The sequence below is a fragment of the Mastigoproctus giganteus genome, chromosome 7 (assembly GCF_048544385.1).
Source record: "Mastigoproctus giganteus isolate SK-2022 chromosome 7, ASM4854438v1, whole genome shotgun sequence".
NCBI lineage: Eukaryota > Metazoa > Arthropoda > Arachnida > Uropygi > Thelyphonidae > Mastigoproctus > Mastigoproctus giganteus.
Window position 1 is genome coordinate 126,172,066 of NC_143581.1, and position 17,061 is coordinate 126,189,126.

At 37.7% G+C, this 17,061-nt stretch overlaps 1 protein-coding gene across 1 annotated transcript in view; it reads right to left on the reverse strand.

Annotated features, from left to right (window-relative positions):
- unc80 (unc80, NALCN channel complex subunit) overlaps positions 1–17,061 on the reverse strand; it is a 1,843,891-nt gene that overhangs the window by 1,001,070 nt on the left and 825,760 nt on the right. The gene's annotated exons all lie outside the window — the stretch shown is intronic.

The window sequence follows — 17,061 nt, forward strand, 5'->3', positions numbered from 1 at the left end:
TAGATATAAAAGTATAAAGATAACAATAGAGAGTTGAAATTTACATTATTTATTAAAAAACACTTGAAAGCATGAATACATTATTCTACGCATCTACCTTGTTTGTCAATATATTTGTGCTGTCATTCTTTCCAACTCACATATACATACTGAGGTTAAAGGATAGACCCTACTGTTGAAGCGAGCCTTTAACTATCTTTTTAAGTGCCTCATCAATCAAAAAATGTTTATCTATAATATTATCTCTTCATATGTTCAAACATAAAAAAAACCAGAAGGAGCTAAGTCTAGACGATACGTAGCATGAGGAAAAAATCTACAATCTAAGTCTGTAATTTTCATCAGAGTCATACAGGCAGTGTGGGGTCTAGCGATATTATGGTGTAATGTGATTTGGTGGCCTATTAAAGGCATCTCTATTTGTTTTATAGCCTTGTAATATTATATTTTGGGGATATAAAACAAAAAGGGAAGGCTCTAATACGTATATACCGGGACAACCTTTCAATAGGATATTTTCTAAATGATCCAGTAGTGATACTGAGAGCCTTGTGGTGAATGGGATCTAGCCAACAAAGGGCACTGTTTCTGGCAGATGTAATTTAAGTTTGATTATATATATGCTGAAGAAAGCCAACCTTTTATCAAAAACAAATCCAAAGAATTTCATCTCAGGTATCATTGCTATAGCATTTTGTTCAAGCCACACTTCAGGTTGCAGATGAAGATAAGGCATATAACAAAAATGTATATAAATGGTCTTGTGTTCTGAGAACTTGAAGCCATTAGTCACTGCCCAGAAGTTGTGGCAATAATTAGCTTTTCTCTTTTAATGATTATAATACATAATTCACCAGAAAATATGCTAAACTCATTGACACAAATGGCATTGTTCACAGTTAGAAGAAGTTGTTCAATAATGGAATCACTGTAATGGAAAAAATGAATAATATGAAAAAAATTGATCCTTGGGGGAATCCTTTCCACATGGCAAAAGGATTGAGTGAAGGTGAGTTCCACATAAATTGAGAAGGGGCAACAGGATACAAAAAGTTTTTGATAAAATGAGGGAGGGGACTTCTAAGACTGAGGCAATAAAGTCTTTCCAAATTTGTGTGGGAATTTGAAAAGACCTTTATTGCTAGTTTCAGAAAAGCAACTTGGGTAGATGTTGCCAATTATAAAAATGATTCAAAATGGAGCTGTTTCTTTGAAAGTTGCACGGCACTGCACGTTGAAGAAGTCATTCATTTGCTTCTAAACACCACATAAGACGAGCATGACCACTCTCTCCATGATTTTACACAAACTAGTCAAAGAAATACGACAGCAGGTTGAACTTACCTGTTACTAAACTGCATCACTCCAATGACACCCTTAAATCCTTGAATTAGCAGTTACACTGAAACCTTAAGGCTCCCTTACTGACACTAGCAAAACTCTTGCACCTCCTCTATTCAAATAAATTCCATCTTAACAAAACAGATTTGTTATATTAATTAGGGAAGGCCAGGCCAGTGGGAAGAAAATTTCCTCCCATAATTTTGTACAATATTTCATTTGTTCGTTTGATTGATTATGGGCTTCATGGTGCAAGGGCAATAAGGCCTAACAATGGCAACCCTCGATATTGTGTGTGTGTGTGTGTGTGTGTGTGTGTGTGTGTGTGTGTGTGTGTGTGTGTGTGTGTGTGTGTGTGTGTGTGTGTGTGTGTGTGTGTGTGTGTGTGTGTGTGTGAGAGAGAGAGAGAGAGAGAGAGAATGAGAGAGAGAGAGAGAGAGAGAGAGAGAGAGGCCTATTCATAACATCTGTTCTCACATATAATGAATCTCCATAATTTGAAAATGTTCTTTATATTAGCATTAGCATTAGTAGAGGCATATGATGCAAGAAAGCAAGCTTATGCAGCTTCAGCCAAAAAAAAAAAAAAAACCACTTCCATTTCAACCCTCCGTTCGTTTGAAATACCTGTCCAGCTGAGCCTTAAATTTAATTAGGCTGTCAACTTCCACAACAAGGGATGGAAGTCTGTTCCACCAACCAAATACCAGCTGGCTAAAGGCAAATTTCCGCAGATCTACTTTCCTACATCTGTCTTTCCTCAATCTGAATTAATGCCCTATCAGGTGATTATTCTGAGCAAGAGGAAGAATCTCATCAGCATTGAGCATGCTCAAACCATTCAAGGTTTTATACACCTTTATCAGATCAGCTCGCCGGTGGTGCATAGTCTCCAGACACTGTAATTTGAAAAATTTAAGCCTTTCTTCATCAGAGCAACCCTTTGTTCCATTCACTAATTTGTTGTCCTTCTCTGTACTCGTTCCAGCAGCTCTACATCGTTCTTGAAATGAGACCTCCAGACGTGTATACAGTACTCAAAGTGTGGCCTGACTATTGCCTTATACAAGGGAATAATCACCTCCTTATCCCTGCTAGAAAAATTCCTGTATGTCATTGACAAGACACCATGAGCTACTCTTGCAGCCCATCTGCATTGCTCAGAGAACTTCATATCTGCCTGCACAATTACCCACAGGTCCTTTTCATTCTCTAACACTGTCAGTGTAGTACCACAGAGTTGATACATTGTTCTGGGGTTGTTGTTTCCCATAGGTAGTACTTTACATTTGTCAATGTTAAACTTCATTTGCCACCTCTAAGCCCATCTGCTCAACATTTCCAGATCTTGTTGCAGCAGCATAGCATCAATAGTTCCTTAACAACCCTGCCAAACTTTGTATCGTCTGGAAACTTCCACATTAACCTTGATATAGCATGATCAATATCATTTATAAATACAGAAAAGAATAATGGACCCAACACTGAACCCTGAGGGACTCCACTAATAACATTAGTCCACGATGAGCAGTGTCCATTATTGATTACCACTCTCTGTCTTCTCTCCCCTCAACCATCCCTTTATCCATAGCTAGAAATTTGCCTCCAATGCAAAACTGCTCCAATTTGTGCAGCAGTCTTCCATGTGAAACAGTATCAAAAGCCTTTCTAAGATACAAATATATAATATCAAAGTTATTCCCTGCATCCAGTTCTTTTGTGACTGCATCATAGTATCCAATCCAATTGGTCAGGAAAGACTTTCCCTTAACAAAATCATGCTGTGTCTGAGCTATAACTGAAGTCTTGTCTAGATGATCCTGCAGTGCTTCTTTAACCATGCCTCCATTAATTTTCCTGGAACACAAGTTAAACTCACAGGTCTATAATTACTTGTCAGCCTTTGAACCTCCTTTGTGAATTGGGGTCACTTTTGCAAAACTCCAGTCGATGGGTACCTCCCCTCACTTCAAAGAAGCTCTATTTATGGCTAAGGGTTTGACTACTTCCTTTGCTGCCTCCTTTAATATAACTGGATAGATCCCATTAACCCCAGGTGCCTTTTTTATGTTTATCCTTAACAATTTCTCCTCCAATTTCCTCTCAGTTATTACAAAATCATCTAGCTCACTGCCAGAGTTTACTTCACCTCTGGCATTTCCCTTCCTGAATAACTCCTCAGGTGTGAATGTAAATGGAAAATACTTGTTTAGTTTGTTAGCCACCTGAGCAGGATCCTCAACTGTTGAACCATCAATATCCAGTGGACCAATCTGATTCATCCCTTTCTTTGCAGAGTTTACATTCTGTTTTTCTTTTCTGTTTTTCTTTGCATCCTTTGCCAATGTTTTCTCATAATCTGCCTTTGCCTGCCTCATCTCCTTTGTGACTTGGTTACAGACCAGTTTATATATATCATAGGCTTCCATGTCACCCATTAATTTGTATGTATCCGAATGCATTTTCTTCTCTGCCATATGTCTCATTAGTTCATCTCATATCCATTTAAGCCTAAACCTTGAACAATATTTCTTAGTTGGTATGTAAAACCTAGTAGCTTCCAAGATAAATTCTCTGAATGCGTCCCATTTTGAATTGCTGTTGGTAACATCATCAGTTGGTCCCACTGTATAGAATTTAAATAATGCCTCAGACCATTGTAGTCGCGTTTACGAAAGCAAAAACTCTTCCCTTTACCCCTGATGGTAGTTACCTCTTTGAGTAAATCCCACTTCAGCACACTGTGATCACTGCCACTTAGTGGTTCCTTTATCTGCAGATTCTTAATGCATGAAGAATCACTACTGATAATCAGATCAAGAGTATTACTCCCCCTAGTTGCCTCCTGAACATGCTGATGTAGAAAACAATCATCCAATAAAGCCACAAAAGCTTTGCTAGTGTGTGTGAGTGACCAACCCACAAATTCCAGTCAATATCTGGGAAATTAAAACCCACCATTATAAGACTCTCTGATTTACTGGCCCACTCTATTTCCCAGTACAGTTTCTTATTATACTCATCAGAGTCATTAGGCCTATAGAACACTCCTACTTTCAATTTTGATCTCCTAATGCTTATGTCACAACAAACTGACTCGACACTGCACTGCCCAGCGATGTTTACTGGCTTCAGTTCCTTGGATTTTATGTGTTTCTTAACTAATAGCATAACCCCTCCTCCCTTGCTATCCTGTCTATCCTTTCTGTACACATTGTACTCCCCAAATTCCAGTTCTGCATTCCTTATATCCATGTGACACCATGTCTCTGATATCCCAGCAATATCTGTCTTTGATGTTTTGAGCAATACCTCAAATTCATCAAATTTATTTCCTAAACTCCTAGCATTGGTGTACACGCAAGTATACATGCACCTGTTCCTATTTTTACCTACCCTAACACAACCCATGTGGTTACTTGTACTGCAATGACTCCCAGCAATCATCCAATAAATCCACTACTCTTGCAGGGACTACTGTTAATCTATTAGTCCTTGTATCCCCACAAGCTGGCAGTTTTCCAACACAACTAAATCAATAGCATCAGCAAATATTCTTGCACCCTTTCTATTTAAGTATATCCCATCCCTGTAGAAGCAGTCTCTCCTGTTAACAAGTACAGACCAGGCTGAAAAAAATTCTACTCCTTGAGCCTTGCACAATCTTTCCAGGGCCGAATTGATCGACAAGGCTCTCATCATATACTCCCTCCTATTCTGTCTGGGCAGAATTGCAGCAACTTTCAAATTCAACCCTAATTCATGGCTTTTTTTCACCAGTGACCTGTACTTGTTAAGTAATTCTGCCGGTCTTCTACTCTTAATATCATTAGTGCCAACGTGTACAACTATATCACCTTTTGTTCCCTTAAAAGATGATATCCGCTCTACAACATCAACAACCTTTGCCCCTGGCAGACATACCCTTGTCCTGTTCCACCTATCCTTTTAAAAAGCATGTTCCCCATTTCCGTGACAATAGTAGTAGTTGTTGGTGACTACCAACAACTACTACTTCCTGTGGGACCAGTGCTTGATTTGATTTGATTTGGTAGTTGTTGCGCATCGGCTTCTGTGGCCATATTGCACCTCCCAAGGTTTTTGCAGTGCTTTGATCCAAGCCCGAGGCGGGAATCGAACCCGCGACCTTTGGGTTGCCGGGCAGGTACTTTACCCACTTGGCTAGCCCGGTCGGCTGGGACCAGTGCATTCTGCCTTGGGGGTTGCCGCTGTGTTGTGTGATGACCAAGTGCAAGCTCTGGCATTGATGTGGGCAGCTGAGAGCTTGATGGGCCCTCAATTTAGATCCTTTGGGGACATCCATCTTCAAGCTCTCATATAGGCCCATAACAACGCTGAGTTGTCTCCTGATTTCCTTACACTCCTTACATTGCGCACACACACAAAGACATCCCCCATGGCAATATCATGTCCCGTACCTGATTGCTCCACAAACATCATGCAAGCAGTTTATTTTAAAAGGCTGTGATTTAGAGGGCAACTGCCCCCCCCCCCCCCCCCTCAGTTCTCCCCTGAGCCACAGCACTCCCATTAGCTTAGCCTTTTGCTTTGCTGCTCTGGTCTGAGTTATGATTTTGATTTAATTTCAATAAAATTTCAGTACAAAATTATAACCCTAAACTTGTATCCCAACACAGTATAACGCTATATATATTTTTCAGTATCGAGTATTATCTATGAGTTCCGTTTATATAATTTCCATATCAAGTTATGTATTAATTAATTATGTTACGTTTGTAATCTAAGTCGTTATATGTATTTATTTAAAAAGCACAATTTAATTGACAATGAAGTTTAACAAGATTGATAGATTTTACTGATTGATTGACAATATTATATTATATACTATACTATACTACACTACACTTACGCTATCTAGTTCAGGATATAACGTTGTATTGTATAACAATGGCGGCAAGGTACGAATGGTAAATCTACGGACACTTAAGTATTAATTAACATCCAAATCTTGCTGTCTCAATTCAGAATAAATTAAGGATCCTGACCAGGTCTATAAGCTACTTATAGAAAATAATTTGATATAACAATTGGTCAATAAAGTGGCTAAATATGGCTAAAAAACTTCTTGTTCAGCGGTGCTGCAACTTGTAACACGTGGATTTCATACCCTTACCGATACTAAGTAATACCTACAAAATCTCAATCTAAGTTAAACTTTAAACTTTAAACTTTAAACTAGGAATATAAAGCTACTCTAGAAAATAAGTTATTATGCCAATTTAAGCTAATAAAACAGAAATAACTTCTCTATTCAAGGGGCAGTAAAAAACTACACCTGCACAAGGCTACTCTCATTCCCAAAAAAGAATATGAAATAGTTTGTGCTGACTTGCCATATGTGTTGCCATTACTCAAGACATTGCTTCTTTATAATGAATTTATAATCTGAGAGTACTAAACGATTCGTCTCTAGTATATATGTACCAGTTTTGGTAGCTACGTCAGCATGTTCATTTCCAGCAATTCCAGGTGCATGGATCAGACAAAAGAGAACTGATTTTTCCTGATTTTATAATTTAGTCAGGGTATACCAGATCAGTTTCAGTAATGGGAGTTACCATTCTTCATATTCTGCTAAACAGAGCAGAGTTATATATTCTAACAATGGAGTCAGAATATATAACACTCTGCAAATGGTTGTTGTCAGTGGGAAATTTATGGCAATGTAGATAGCACAGAGTTCTGCAGTGTAGCTAATATATTCAGTAGAGAGCTTCTTTTGGTCTGGTAATGTTAGAATTAGTAGTGGCATATGATGCAAGAAAGCAAGCTTATATAGCATCAGACAAAAAAAAAGAAAAAAAAAAAAAAAAAAAAACAATTTCAACTATCCACAAACTCCAAACATTTGTCTAATTCTGCCTTCAACTTAAGTTGTTAACCTCCACTATAACAGATGGAAGTTTGTTCCATCCACCCGCTTGCTAAAGGCAAATTTCCGCATATATAAATTCTATAATTGTCTTTCCTCATTTTGAATTCATGTCCCATCAAGTGAATAATTTGGGCAAGAGGAAGAATCTCATCAGCATCAAGCTTGCTCAAACCATTCAAGGCCTTATACACTTCAATTAGATCACCTCAGATGTGCCTAGCCTCCAGACCCTGCAATTTGCACTTCTCTGTTCCAGCAGCATCCTCTACATCCTTCCTAAAATGAGGCCTCCAGACCTGTAAAGTACTCAAGATACTTCATACAGGCCTGACCATTCCCTAATACAAGGGGGCAATCACCTCCTTATTCCTGCTAGCAAAATTCCGGTATATCAATGACAAGACACCATGAGCTACACCACCCTGAGTGTAGTAACACACAGTTGATATGTTAATCCGGGGGTTACTGCTTCCCACATGGAGTACTTTACATTTGTCAATGTTAAACTTCAATTGTCGCCTTTCAACCCATCTGCTCAATTTTTTTTTTTTTCCTGTTGCAGTACTGTACTATCATTACTGTGATTTTCCATCCCTGCCAACCTTCATATCTTCTCCAAACTTAGACATTAACCTCGATATAACTTCATCAATATCATTGATAAATACAGAAAAGAACAATGAACTCATCACCAAATCCTGCAGGACTCTGCCAATAATAACATTAGTCCAGGAAGAGCTGTGTGCATTGATTACCACTCTCTGTCTTCTCCGTTCTTCTTCTTCTTCTTCCTCTTCTTCGTGGAATTAGTTTTCCATTTGTAACAGTATTAAAACCTTTCCTAAAATCCAAGTATATGATATCAAAATTATTTTTTGTTTTCAGTTCCTTTGTAACCACATCATAGTATCCAATCAAATTGGTTAGACAAGATTTCCCCTTAACAAACCCATGCTGTGCCTCAATTATTATGGCAGTTTTGTCTAAATTATCCTGCAATACCCTTTATACAAATACTCCATTATTTTCCCCTGAACAGAAGTTAAACTAACAGGTCTGTAATTATTTGTGTCACCTTTTGATCCCCTTTTGTGAATCGGGGGCACATTTGCACATCTCCAATCCATGGCGACTCCCCTTGAGTCTAAGGAAGCTTTCATTATTATGGCTACGGGTTTGCTTACTTCCTTTGCTGCCTCTTTTAATATAACTGGATAGATATCATCCACCACAGATGCCTTTCTTATATTCAGTTTCAACAATTTCCCCTCCACTCTGCTCTCAGTTATTATAAAATTATTTAGCTCCCTGCTAGAGTTTGATAAGCTTCTGTCCTCTGCTTCACTACAGATTTCCTCATGTGTGAATGTAGGTGCAAAATACTCATTCAGTTTTTCAGTTATGCAAGCAGAATCTTCAACAATCGAACCATCAATATTAAGTGGACCAATCTCATTCATCCTGTTCCTTCTAGAGTTTACATAAGTAAAGGAGTCATTGCTGTTTTTCTTTGCATTCTTTGCCAAAGATTTCTCATAAACTGCCTTTGCTTACCTAACCTCCTTTGTGACTTGATTACAGATTAGCTTATATCTATTATAGACTTCTATGTCACCTGATAATTATGTGTCCCACGCATTTTTCTTCTCTGCCACAAGTCTCATAGAACAGTATTTCTAAATTGTTATGAAAGGCCTAGTACCTTCCAAAATTACTTCCTTGAATGCTTCCCATTTAGAATTTGCTGTTGGTAATATCATCAGTTGGTCCCATAATTTAGAATTTAAAAAAAAAATTATCTGAGACCACTATGGTCACCTTTACAAAAGCAATAACTCTTCCCTTTACGCCTGATGGTAGTTATATCTTTAAGTAAATCCCGCATCAGCAGATGTGATCACTGCCACCTAGTGGTTCCTTTATCTGCAAATTCTAAATGCATGAAGAATCACTGCTGATAATCAGATCAAGAGTATTACTCCATCTAGTTGCCTCTCGAACATGCCGTTGTAGAAAACAATTATCCAATAAATCCACAAAAGCCTTGATAGTGTGCGAGTGACCAACACACAAGTTCTAGTCAATATCTGGGGAGTTAAAATTCTACATTATAAGACAATTTGACTTTCTGGCCCACTCTATTTCTCTGTACAGTTGTTCATTGTACTCATCAGAGTCATTAGGGTTTATAAAACACTCCTATTCTCAATTTTGCTTTCCTGCTTATGTCACAGCACTGACTCAACATTGCACTGTCCACCCATGTCAGCTGGATGCACTTCCTTAGATTTTATGTGTCTTAACTAACAGCATGGCACACCCAGGGTCCTGAGCTGAATATCATCATTCTTCTCTTTCGTGGTGGTTCTTTTCTACTCTCTCTCTCTCTCTCTCTCTCTCTCTCTCTCTCTCTCTCTCTCTCTCTCTCTCTCTCTCAGGGTAACTCGGAATTTTTTTTTTTTTTTTTGGCTGGTGAAGCATAAGCATCAGACTTCCTTGCGCCATATATCTAATAATAATAATAATAATAATACAATACAATACAAATTTATTTATCATTTGAATTTGTTTACAATAAAAGAACTTGTTAAGAAAAGTAAATTTCTTGACAACAAGTTGCAATTCATCAGTTAAATCAGTTTTTGCATACAAAATTGTTAGCTAACAGAAAAGACAACGAAGTCATTACACATAGTATATTCCACTCTGTAAACAGAGGTAGTGATTGATCTGCATTGAAAATCTATTCTACTGTATCATTGAGTATCAAAAATTTTCTTACTAGGAATTTTAATTTGGATATTGAATAACCTCTCCTGAGCCTGAAATCAATGCTTGCCAACAAGTTATTTAATATGTTCATTGTATGCCTATCTCCAAATCTATTTAGTATCCTAAGGTGAGGCAAAACAACTGCTTTTGGATTCCTTAAGTTGTGTGAAACATTCCTTTGAAGATTCAACTCTTCATAAATAGTGTTAAGATTTTTCAAGAATAAATTTAACTTCAGTTTTTGAATTGGATATATTATTTTGTATTTAAACAAAAATTGCCTTCTCTTATTCAGATCATTCCAAGAGTTTGCCCCCATTAACAGTTTCAGAATCCTGTTTAGTAAATTGTTTATAACCCTTATTTCAGTTATATTTGCTCTTGCCCATATATTTACTAAATAATTGAGCTGGGAGTCAACTAATGCATAATATAAGGTGACTTTTGTTCTTTGATTTAATTTATTTTTAATATAATAAAAGAAGTACACATAAAATCTCATTTTTTTGTACAAATTTGTTATTTGCATTGCCCAACTTAGATTATAGTCTATCCATAACCCAAGGTAACAGTGATTTGAAACTTCTTCAACTGTAAAACAATTGAAATTCTGGAAGTTCTGTCCATGTAGGCATGGACAGAACTTCCAGAATTTTTATGTTCATGTTTATGTAGTTTATGTAATTTTTATGTTCATGTTTATGTAATTTAATAGAGGGATGAATGTCCAGGGTGTGGTGAGGGGGTCTAATTACCAAGAATTTGGTTTTTTCAAAACTCAGTGCTAATTTATTGTCATGCAACCAATTTTGTAAATGTATTACATCCTGCTGTAAATCTAATGCCATTTTTGTAAGGTTCTTTCCAATTGTATATAAGATTAAATTAACTGCATAAATTTTTAAAAAGGAGTTCTTAATTACTTCGAATATGTCATTTATATAGATACTGAACATGATTGGCCCTGCACGGGTGCCCTGTGATACTCCTCTCTTTATACTGTATGATTTTCCCTTTGTATTCCCTACTTCAACTATCATTATTCCTTTGGTCAAATAGGAGGTTAAGAGTTGAATGACTGTTCCCCTTATACCACATTTCAGTAATTTCTGTTTCAAGATTAAGATATCAATTAAGTCATATGCTTTGACCAAATCTATAAATAAGATCATTATAGTAGTAGTAGTAGTGGCATGTGATGCAAGAAAGCAAGTGTATGAGCTTATGCAGCATCAGCCAAAAAAAAAAAAAAAAAATAACACCATTCCTTCCAAATGCCTGTCCAGTTCCTCCTTTAAATTTATTCAAACTATAAACTTCCACAACGACAGATGGAAGTTTGTTCCAGCAATTAACCACCCGCTGGCTAAAGGCAAATTTCTGCACATCTATTCTACATCTGTCCTTTCTTAATTTGAATTTATGCCTCCTTAGGTTCGAAATCTGAACAAGTGGAAGGATCCCATCAGAATTCAGCATGCTCAACCCATTCAAGGCCTTATACACATCAATCAGATCACAGCACAGGTGCCTAGTCTCCAGTCACTGCAATTTGCAGAACTTAAGCCTCTCTTGGTAAGAGGATCATTTCATTCCCCTCACCAATCTTGTTGCCCTTCTCTGTACACGCTCAAGTAAATCTACATCCTTCCTAAAATGAGGCCTCCAGAACTGTACGCAGTACTCAAGGTGTGGCCTGACCATTGCCTTATACAGAGGGACAATCACCTCCTTCTCCCTGCTAGCAAAATTCCTATATATCATTGACAAAACCCCATGACCTGCCCTGGCAGCCTGTCTGCATTGCTCAGAAAACTTCATATCTGACTGCACAATTACTCCCAGGTCTTTTTCATTTTCTATCACCTTAAGTGTAGTACCACACAGTTGGTATGTTTCTCTGGGGTTACTTCTACACATATGCAGTACTTTGCAATTGTCAAGGTTAAACTTCAGTTGACACTTCTTAGCCCATCTGCCCAAATTATCTAGATCCTGTTGCAGTAGCACACTGCCATTACTGACATTAACAACCCTGCCAACCTTTGTATCATCTGCAAACTTTGACATTAAGCCTGATATACCTTCATCAATATCATAGATAAATATACAAAATAACAGTGGACCTAACACCGAACCCTGTGGGACTCCACTAATAACATTAGTCCATGAATATCAGCACCCACTGATTACCACCCTCTGTCTTCTCCCACTTACCCATCCTTTTATCCATTGTAGCAACTTACCCTTAATACCATTCAGCTCCAATTTGTACAATAGTCTTCCATGCGCAACAGTGTCAAAAGCTTTCCTGAAATCCAAATATATGAAATCAAAATTATTTTTTGCATCCGGCTCCTTTGTAACAACATCATAATATCCAATCAAATTTGTCAGACAAGACTTTCCCTTAACAAACCCATGCTGGGTCTGAATTATTGCTGGGTCTGAATTATTGCTGAAGTCTTGTCTAGATGATCCTGCAATGCATCTTTAACCAGTGACTCCGTTATTTTACCCGAAACAGAAGTTAAACTAACTGGTCTGTAATTACTCGTGTCACCCTTCAATCCCCCTTTGTGAATTGGGGATACATTTGGACTGCCCGGCCTGAACAATCTCGCCGGTTTTCCTTGATTCTCTTCACCGAGTGTCTTGGGTGACCGGCACGTTTACTTTGAAAAAATTAGAGTGCTTAAAGCAGGCGTAACGCCAGAATAATGGTGCATGGAATAATGGAATAGGACCTCGGTTCTATTTTGTTGGTTTTCGGAACACGAGGTCCATGGTCAGGGGAGGTTCCCATGACCAGTCCATGGGAACCTCCCCTGAGTCCAAGGATGCTCTCATAATTATGGCTCAAGGTTTGCTTAGTTGCTTTGTCGCCTCCTTTAATATAACTGGATAGATCCCATCCACCCCAGGTGTTTTTCTTATGTTTAAATTCAACAATTTCTCCTCCACTTTTCTCTCAGTTATTACAAAATCATTAAGCATCCTGCTACAATTTGATAACCTGCTGCCATTTTTAAACCTTAATAATTCCTCATGTGTGAATGTAGATGCAAAATACTTATTCAGTTTGTTTGCTATCTGAGCAGGATCATCAACAGTCAAACCATCGATGTCAAGTGGACCAATCAGATTCATCCCCTTCCTTTTAGAGTTTATATAAGTAAAGAAATCCTTGCTGCTTTCTTAGCATCTTTTGCCAAGGTTTTCTGGTAATCTGCCTTCGCCTGCCTAACCTCTTTTGTGATCTGATTACAGACTAGCTTATATCTGCCATAGGCTTCTGAGACGCTTGATAATTTATATGCATCCCATGCATTTTTCTTCTCTGTCACGAGTCTCATTAGTTCATTTGATAACCATTTTGGCCTAAACCTTGAACAATATTTCTTAATAGGTATGAAACTTTAAGTGGCTTCCACGATTAATTCTTTGAATGCTTCCCACTTAGAATTTACTGTTGGTAACATCGTCAGTTTATCCCGCCGTACAAAATTTAAAAACTGTCGGAGACCACTGTACTCACCCTTACGGAAGCAAAAACCCTTTCCTTTACCCCTGATGGTAATTAAATCTTTAAGTAAATCCCACATCAGCACACTGTGATCACTGTCACCTAGTGGTTCCTTTATCTGCAAATTCTTAATACATGAATGATCACTGCTGATTACCAGATCAAGAGTATTACTTTCTCTGGTTGCCTCTCGAACATGCTGCTGCAGAAAACAATCATCCAATAAATCCACAAAAGTCTGACTAGTGTGTGAGTGACCAATGCATAAGTTCCAGTCAATATCTGGGAAGTTAAAATCCCCCATTATAAGACATTTCGATTTACTAGCCCACTCTATTCCTCTTCCTCTGTACAATTGTTCATTGTACTTATTCAAGTCATTAGGCCTATAACACACTTCTACTGTTATTTTTGCTTTCGCAGTGCTTATGTCACACCAAACTGATTCAACAGTGCACTGTTCATCTATATCAACTGGATGCACTTCTTTTGATTTTATGTTTTTCTTAATTAACAGCATAACACTTCCTCCCTTTCTATCCTTTCTGTAGACATTGTACTCCCTAAATTCCAGTTCAGCATTCCTTATATCTGTGTGACACCACGTCTCTGCTATCCCAACAATATCTGCCTTTGATGTCTTGACCAATACTTCAAATTCATCAAATTTATTTTCTATACTTCTAGCATTGGTATACATACTTGCTTGTATACCAATGCATGTATACTTCTAGCATTGGTATACATGCATGCTCCTATTCCTAGTTATCCTAACACATCCCATATGCCCACCTATTTCAGGATGACTGCCATCCGTCCCTGAAACCCCCAATACCCCTCGCTCCAAGTCACTACTTATTCTAACAGAAGTTGTGCAAGAATCACCTTCACCTCTGCCTACGGCTACTGTTAATCTATTAGTCCTTGTATCCCGCCAAGCTGGCAGTTTTCCAACACACCTAACACTGCCTCAATAGCATCACAAATATTCTTGCACCCTTTCTATTTAAGTGTATCCCATCCCTGTAGAAGCAGTCTCTCCTGTTAACAAGTACAGACCAGGCTGAAAAAATTCTACTCCTTGAGCCTTGCACAATCTTTCCAGGGCCGAATTGATCGACAAGGCTCTCATCATATACTCCCTTCTATCGTGTCTGTGCAGAATTGCAGACACTTTCAAATTCAACCCTAATTTTTGGCTTTTGTTCAACAGTGACCTGTACTTGTTAAGTAATTCTGCCGGTCTCCTACTCTTAATATCATTAGTGCCAACGTGTACAACTATATCACCTTTTGTGCCCTTAAAAGATGATATCCACTGTACAACGTCAACAGCCTTTGCCCCTGGCATTATGAAGTTATTGTTGTTCAAATGTAAGTTAAAAGAGTCTACTAAACTCTCTAATAATGTCTGTGTGCTCTTACACTTCTGATATGGGAATAGAGAGTTATTTAACAGTCCATATTGATGTAGATATTTACTTATATGGGTAAATATATAATTTTCTATTATCTTATTTATAACTGATTTATATCTTATTGGTCTATAATTACAAAAGTCATCAAGTGGTCCCTTTTTATGTATAGGGATTATTTTAAAGGAAAGAAAGTTTGTAGGATAGATTCCTGACACCATGCTCCATGCTATAAGCTCCACCAAGAGAACAGTGAACTGTTCTTTATTTCTCTTTCCTTTGGTTACTGTAATATAGTCAAGTCTGTAAGATTTCTTGTTCTTTAACTGTTCTATGATCTTGAGAATCTCCGTGTACTGTGGAGATTATAAAGGAGTTCACTACCTGAGGAAGATTATCTTTTTGAGCAAGGAAGTCTTGGCAATAGTGTATATTGTATCTGCCGAGCTCTAATACAACTTTGGAAAATCTGTTTGCAGCCTCATATTGTTTATTTGTACCAGATACCTGTTCTAATAGTGTTTTGATTTCATTTCCCATTGACTTTTTCTTCCTCGTACTTAGCAGGTTATTTTTAATGCTCCATTTATCCTTTTGAGTTATCTGTTTATCCATAAAAAGTTGATTGTAGTAAGTGTTTTTTTGCTTTCTAATCAAACCTGTCAATTTATTTCTAATTATTTTATAATTGTGATAATGTTCTATTTTTGATGGACAATTTCTATACTGCCTGAAGTATTTATCTCTTTGTACCATTAATTTCTCTATTTCTCTTGTCATCCAAGGTTTCTTATGTTTAATCCAGCTGCTCCTAGAATTTGTGTTGCAAGCTGAGAGATTTATTTTTCTCTCCGAATTAATCCTTGAATTATTTATCATCTATATTATTTTATTTTAATAGACATTCAAATTAGTTGTGTAAGATTGCGATTGTGTTAAACAATAATGGACCCAACACTGAACCCTAAGTCCCTCAGGGTTCAGTGTTGGGTCCATTATTGTTTTCTGTATTTATAAATAATATTGATGATGGTATATCAAGCTTAATGTCCAAATTTGCAGATGATACAAAGGTTGGCAGGGTTGTTAAGGACACTACTGACGCTATGCTGCTGCAACAGGATCTGGAAAGGTTGAGCAGATGGGCTGAGAGGTGTCAAATGAAGTTTAACATTGACAAATGTAAAGTACTACATATGGGAAACAGCAACCCCAGAGCAACGTATCAACTCTGTGGTACTACACTGACAGTGGTAGAGAATGAAAAGGACCTGGGGGTAATTATGCAGGCAGATATGAAGTTCTCTGAGCAGGGCAGACGGGCTGCAAGAGTATCTCATGGTGTCTTGTCAATGATATACAGGAATTTTTCTAGCAGGGATAAGGAGGTGATTATTCCCTTGTATAAGGCAATGGTCAGGCGACACCTTTAGTACTGTATACAGGTCTGGAGGCCTCATTTCAAGAATGATGTAGAACTGCTGGAACGAGTACAGAGAAGGGCAACAAGATTAGTGAATGGAACAAAGGGTTGCTCTTACGAAGAAAGGCTTAAGTTTTGCAAATTACAGTGACTGGAGACTAGGCACCGGCGAGGTGATCTGATTGAGGTGTATAAAGGGTTGAATGGTTTGAGCATGCTCAATGCTGATAGGATTCTTCCTCTTGCTCAGAATAATCACCTGAGAGGGCATAAATTAAAATTGAGGAAAGACAGATGTAGGATAGATGTGTGGAAATTTACCTTTAGTCAGCGGGTAGTTGGCTGGCAGAACAGACTTCCATCCCTTGTTGTGGACGTTGATAGCCTAAATAAATTTACGGCTCAGCTGGACAGGTATTTGAAACGAATGGAGAGGTGAAGTGGAAGTTTTATTTTATTTTTTTTTTGGCTGATGTTACATAAGCTTGCTTTCTTGCATCATATGCCTCTACTATAAGATGCTTGCTCTTGTCTTAACATGTTTTCTGTATTGTGTTTCAGCTTGCCTGTTGATAAATATTTGTTCTTCGCAACATTTGTTAATTTTTTTGTGTTCACATGGGTGTTGTTTTGAGTACATATCTATTATTAGTATGCATGTTCTATG